Source organism: Pezoporus wallicus, unplaced genomic scaffold, assembly GCF_028554395.1.
Source record: "Pezoporus wallicus isolate ANWC-B61680 ecotype Strahan unplaced genomic scaffold, APGP_CSIRO_Pwel_v1 contig_608, whole genome shotgun sequence".
Lineage (NCBI taxonomy): Eukaryota > Metazoa > Chordata > Aves > Psittaciformes > Psittacidae > Pezoporus > Pezoporus wallicus.
In genome coordinates, this window is record NW_026639059.1 from 439,806 (window position 1) to 447,069 (window position 7,264).

A 7,264-nucleotide genomic window follows, 5' to 3' on the forward strand; every position below is an offset into this window, starting at 1 on the left:
CCAGGACACTGGTCTAGTGGTGGAAGGTGTCCTTGCCCATGGCAGGCGATTGGAACAAGGTGATCTTTAAAGTTCCTTCCAATGCAAACCATTCTATGATTCTATGAAACTAAAATGTTTGGTTACACATTCTAGAAGCTGTAAGAGCTGAGCTGTAGTTGGGACAAGAAGTCCTCCAGAAAACCCACAGAGGAGCAGAGTGACCCAGCTGGCATCAATGCATATAAGCTTGGAATACCAATCACGGTATGAAGGTGTTTTTTCCATGAATAGAGGGTGGTTTTTCCAAGACTCATTTCTCAAGGAACAAAGGAAGTGATGGGTACAAGGAATCTCAAGCATACCTTTCCATTGTATGCAATCTGACTATGAGCCAACCACTTTATTCTACAAATGACCACCTAAGTGAGCCTTCTCTGAGCTCTCCCAGCATAGGTTCCATAGCGATGACTCCTTCTGAGCTTGATGTCCCTCAAGGTTTCTCCTTGAAACAAAGAGACTTTTTACTAATCTTTGGATTAGTCCAGTTTGAGTTCTCTCTAATTTGCAGCTGAACTTCATGCCAGGAGACTCCTCTTGAGCAGGGACACCTCTCAAGTTTTGAGATTCCTTATCTCAGACTAAGAGATCCTTCTTTACCCAAGACAGCACTTATGCACAACAGATCCTTGCTAAGTGACTGATAGCATGCTAAATTAACATTAATGAAATCCATGTAGTAAATTCTTCCTTGAGACACTCAAGAGACATCTGGACACAATCCTGAGCATCTCTAGGTGACCCTGCTTGATGAGGTAGATTGAGCTAGATGACCCTCAGTGTTCCCTTCTAGCCTCAACCTTCTGGGATTCTGTGATTTGCATGATGGAGCAGAGGGTTCATTAGAGACACCATCCAGATAACAGTGAGATAACCTTACAATGATAACAAGCCACTGCAAAAGTATATACTTTTGTCTTGCTGGGGAATCGGACAGATGCTGTTGCTGGGGCAGACTGAAGCTGCTATCAATTACTAAAGCATAGTCCCACATATGGTTTAGGGTATGTTGGTTTATAGCTTTCACCAATTCCTTTCCAACACATGGTTTTATTCTTTATTTATACAAAAGACTCAAGTTTCATTATCTATCTGCCTCTTCACATATCTTGAATAGAGCTTTCAATTTCCTGAACAAGTTCTTCAGCAGTGGCTGTGAGGCTTTTATTATCTTTATATGTTTTCATTAATTTTTGCAGCTTTATTTATGAGGCCCCAGTGCTGTGCTGCCTCAGAGGTTAACAGATTACTACTATTGTAGTCAGTGAAATAGAATATTACTCTTAGAATACAAACCTTCCTTCTGGGAGCCTCACTTTGAAATAAAATCTTTTACTCTGAATAGATTTCCCTTATGAAGCCAGACATGCATACCATTACTTTAGTCATTTTCTGAAAACTTAGATAATCTGTCTTAATAAATAATGATCTGGTTCAACAATGCTCCTTATTTTTAAAAAGCCAATGGCTACTGAATTTCTTACATAGGGCATTATGAAAACAAAACCCGTTTTAAAAATCATGCTTACCTAACATTTTAGGAAGTAGTCTCATTATTTGTATTGTAGGATTTTCTTTAATTTACTCTTCTTAGTCATACACATCTAATCTTCCACTCAGCTGCCCATATCATGTCAACAGGTTCTCAATACAGTATATGTCTAGGCAGTAGATACACCTCCCAACTGACTGAGAACAGAAAGAGCAGTTAGTATTTTATAAAACTCCCAATAGAGTAAAAAATGTATATCACAATTATTGGAAGAAACAATTAATATACTAAATGCAAAGTACCATTTGCTGGGAAAAAAAAAAAATAAAAAGAAAATCTTTCAATAACAAATAATTTCATGATCTGTTCATGAACAAGCTGAGAACATTTCATTTGTCTGATGGATAAACTATTCATTGTGAAATATTTCCTCAGCACCATCTGTGATTGTAAAGTTCTAAGAGCATTGTACTGTCATTACTTTGAGGACTTAAAGTTATTATTTAAAGCCTGTCTGCATGTGAATATCCTAGAGTAGAGGCTACAGCAAATGTTATAGTAAATATAAACAAATCACTCAAATAAAGTACGAATAAGATAAGAGAGGTAATCATAACAAAAACATGATTAAATAATCATCTTTTGGTGTCTAGATGCAGAAAATCACCAGTGACTGAAGCTGAAGATGGATGAGAGGGCCCACCTTGCTCTCCTACTGACACATTCAGACTCCTGCCTGCTCTTCCCCTTCTCCTTCACCAGTTCTCCCACAAGACATGTAAATCCTGCTGCTTATGTTTTCTCCACCCTCTAGTCCTCCCTCTTTTCTTCCTCCATGAGATGCTTTCTTCTGTTTCTCCTCCTTGAGATCCTCTTCAGTGCACATGCTTTTGTTCTTGGCAAAATCAAGCCAAAGCTGCCACCATTTTAGCAACAAGCTCACTTGAGCTGGGTGTTGCTGCTGCTTCTGTTCATCCCTTTTTTGACTTTTGCTCTCCCAAGGCACAACAAAAGAGGCCTAGGTGTCACCTGGGGAAAAGACAGGCAAAGAGCTCAAAACCATGTGCATAAACACTGTCATCTGCCCAATAGCATGCAGACCAGAGCAAGCAGAACGTTTCAGAGGAGCATCCCACACTGGGCTGAGGAAGACCAAGAGCATTATTCCTTTTCCAGCTTGCTGGAAATAGCTGTTCTCATTCACAGTGTTTTGTTAGCCTTAGCACATCAGGCACTTTTGTCTCCGACTCCAAGGTTGCTAATATGCAGCTTGATTGCTAGTATTTGAAGGTTACTCTAAAAATGTTCTTTGTAATGTGTGTGTATATATACATGCATACAAAGAAGAAAAATACAGCATTTGCATTCAAAAGGGCCAGGCCTACAGAAAAGAAGTGTGGCACTGTTGTGAGTCAACTCCACAGAAGAAATTGGCATTGTTCATTTTCAGCACGATAGTTTTCCTTCTGTCAGAAAGCATCAAACAAAGGCTAAGGTCTGCATTATGCACACAATAAGTCCAGAGTGAAAAAATCCAGTAAGTGCTTTTAGGGAGGGTGTTGGACAGCAAAGAGTCTTTACGTGTTACCTGTGCCTATAGTTCCAAAATGTCTGCTGTACAACTAACGTTATTCCCCAACACATCTGCTGGAACATATTTCAGAAAAGTAATGCTTTCTTCCCCATTCCCTCACAAGCGACGGGAGGCAGGATGTCTGAGAAAAACGAATGTTTGCAGATGCTTTAAGGCCTACTGTTGCTCTGCTGCAGATGTCAGAGCTGCTGTTACAAAAGTTGCGCAGCACACACTTTTGACGTTCAAATTCAGCCAGCCAGGGCAGTCGTGGCTCTCCAAATGAATTCAGGTACTTTAGGTTGAGACCCATTTCAGCTAGGCTCTAATTCAGTCCAGGAGTTAGCTGCAGTCCAAACCAGAAGTACATCACATAGTAAGACACAGTCCTGTTTGCATCTCTGAATACAACTGACGTCTCATTCAAAGGGAGTCAGGATACCTGAGACAAGCCTGATAAGTTGCTGGCAGTAAGGATTTCTTTTCCTCAGTATTCGGTTTGTGATCTTAATTCATGGGCTGATACACCAGCTCTCACCATCATCCCCTCTTTTCAATATGTGCAGTCACAGAAAACCCATATTCCTCACTGCTTAGCAGGTTCAATTTGGGAAAAAGCTTAATAGCTCAGCTCCCACCACTCCCTCCCCCCACCCCGGGTACTTGACCTCACAGTTAATCTGGAGAAAATGCAGCTCAACAAGCCACTGGCTGTGTGAACACACCTGGCAAAAATCTGTGATAGTTTTAACTTCCATGTATATATGAACCTGGAATTGTTACATAGTGCCTAAATATTCTGCCATTTAAAATCTGATCTTTCTTTACTCCCTCGAATCCACTTTATTTTTCCTTTTTTTTTTTTAATTAAGAGAGTTCTCCTATAAAAACTTATTTTTTGCTGAGGCTAATCTGAGGGAATAATCTTTTATTATTCCCTGCAATAATCTTCCCTGCCTGCAATAATCTTTCGTGTATGAGCACATTTTTATAACAAAAACATGTCCTCTGCCTGCAACACTGTCTGTGAAACAATCTTAGCAAATTTTATACTAGTACAATGTAGTACTTTAACTGAAATCTAGCTAAAGATTAAATAAAAAAGTATTTTACTACATTAAAAAAAAAAAAGCCCGGCCTTTCATGTGAGGTCCTGCACCCAATACTAAAATGTAAGAACAATCATGGAACTGAAAAATCCTGAAGTTTAGCCCCTAAGCAAGTCTGTGAAGGCACTACAATCATTCGCTCATCATGGCTGTCAGATTTTTTTGCTTTAAGCAGACTCAGTTTTCCACTAGGGAAGGATATGAAGTGGTTAGAAAGAAACAAATATTTTTGAGAAGAAATAGAAAAACAAAAGTACCAACACAGAATGTCTGGAGAATGGACTGAGAACAACCCTGAGGAGAAGGACTTGGGGTCAGCAAATACCTCAACATGAGCCAGCAGTGTGCACTTGCAGCCCAGAAACTAACTGTGTGCTGGGCTGCCTCAAGAGAGTGACCAGCAGGTGAAGGGAGGTGATTCTCCCCATCTACTCTGCTCTTGTGAGATCCCACCTGCAATACTGCATCCAGCTCTTGTGCCCACAACACAAGAGTGATGTGGACCTGCTCATGTAAGTCCAGAGGCCACAAAAGATGCTCAGAGGGCTGGAGCACCTTTGCTATGGAGACAGGCTGAGAAAGCTGGGGTTGTCCAGCCTGGAGAACAGAAGGCTCTAGGGAGATCTTAGAGTGGCTTCCAGTGCCTAAAGAGGTCAACAAGAAAACCGGAGGGGGACTTTTTACAAGGGAGTGTAGGGATAGGAGGGTGTTGCCCAGAGAAGTTGTGGCTGCCTTATCCCTGGAAGTGTTCAATGCCACATTAGATGGGGCTTTCAGTAACCTGGTCTAGATGATTTTTAGGGTTCCTTCCAGCCCAAACCATTCTATGATTCTACAAAATTTATACCCAAGCATGATATTTGAATGGATTTTTCTTAGCAAGGTCTGAAATGAAGTACTCCAATTAATATTATATGGACATTTACCAACATGTAGATTCATGGATTATTTATGAGCAAGATATTTATCTTAACATAATTTATGTAAATATAACCCATTAAAAGGTCAAGCATAACAAATCAGACCTGCTGCAGCACATGGAGTATCTGGCCAAATTCTGTGTATTAGAACTCATGTCACTCTCTGAAAAGATTTTACATTCAAATCAAGTGTTCGTAACTAGTTATTTAGTATTCTTAGTAGAAGTGTATAAGAGATACCAGTTTATGATATACACGCTGATTATGCACATCCTTCAATTAGAAGAAAATAACACTTTCCTAGCTTCATTATTATAATAATAATATAGTAAGGTGGACATTTTTCTCCTGAAATATTACCATAAGACATTTTTCAAAAGGAGACAGGTTGTTTCATCTGGAAGTGTCTGTGCTATCCTTTGAGTGTAAAAATGAATGTCTATGAGACAAAAAAAAAACCAGCCTTTTCACATTCTCATATTTCTTTAGGAGTTTAAGAACTACGTACAGTCCTTAATATTTTTTCTTTGCCCCAGCTCAGCTGCACTGCTGTCTCATAGGCCCTGATCTAGTCAGTTCATGCTGAAATTACAGCGCTCACACCATATCCCAACTAAAATTTGACCAGTAGGAATTTCAGAGACAAAGCAGTATTTTTTCTGATGCTGAAATGTGAAAGTTTGTCCAGTTCTTTTCTGAAGATAGTATTTTTCAGGATTGAGAGATATTTCTCAGAAGATACTCCATAACTCATCTCTCAGGAAGGAAGGTCCAACACAAAGTTTTGTACAGCAGAATATTATTACAGAAGAAGCTTCAAACCTGACACTAATGGGAATTGCCAGGGATTACTTCTCCATGTTTTGAACATACAAATTCGGAAACAAAAATAGAGTCTCATGACCTCAAGAAAAATGTCTAGCCTTAATAACTTCTTCAATCCACATTCTTTGTGACCAAATGTGTTGTCACATCAGTGATTTTTTTAAAGCTATTAGATGGACAAGTATACCAAACCAATATAAAGAGACTCTCCACTTTATTACATGTGTACTGGTAAACTGCTAAATCTCTTGCCTTTTAGCAGCACTTTACAAAGCAGATAAAATTTAAATTGGCACTCAGAAAAGCTGATTCTTAATAAGAAGACCATATTTGATGTATTCACACACTATGTTGCTTATTCTTGCTAATGAGAAGGAAATTATTTTCAGTATTGAATATTTATAAAATATATGTATCACCAGAGAAGTAGTTGTATATTTCCAGCTGTTACGGCGTAAAATGAAATTAAGACCAGGTCCTGAGATCACTGAACTGAGCAGGATTCAGCTATTATTCCATCAGTGTAGAACTGGTGTCTAAATATACAGCTATTTTGTATGTCACCTAAACCAGAAACACATCCAGAGGATTATCAAAGGGAAAAAAACAATTACAAGTTTGGGAACACCCTTCAAGCGCACAACAAGCTGGTTGCTGGCTCTCTGTTGTGACTCCAAGTGTTTTCAGGGGTTTCTCATCTGGTGCAAACAATTTTGTGGACTCCAAAAACATAGTGCTGTGGTTCATCAGAAAGAGAACATGACACAGCAAGCCTGGACCTGGGAAAGTTTTGCCAGTGATTTACAAACCATTTCCAACACCTGTTGATTTGTGGACACTAAAGTTTTTCCATCAGCTGGAGTCCACCACTTAGCAAGTGCCACTAGCTCACACAGCCAATGCCAGTAGACTGTTTCCTTAATTACTTTTGCCTGACTCATTAGCACTGCTCATTAGCATTAGGGATGCTTCTTCTGGTGGGCTCTGTGGGCCACAGGGTGAAAAACCACTAAATTTTCAAGAGAAACAGAAAAAGACCCAAAGAGAGTATCTAATTCCAGTCAAGTTTTGTTTTGTTTATCTTATCGTCACTGTGACTCAGCAGCTGATCTTGCAGGTGCAGGAGTCGGGACAATGCCAGCAGTGACCACTGAAAACAGGAATTAGTCCTGTTCAATAAACAAACTTTAGTTGGGTCTTGAAAGCTTGCATGCTAGTATAATTGAATGAGACAAATTCCAAAAACCTGCCCAAATGCCTAACTGTGACACTTGAGAAGCAGTCCCAACGACTGGTAAATTACCAT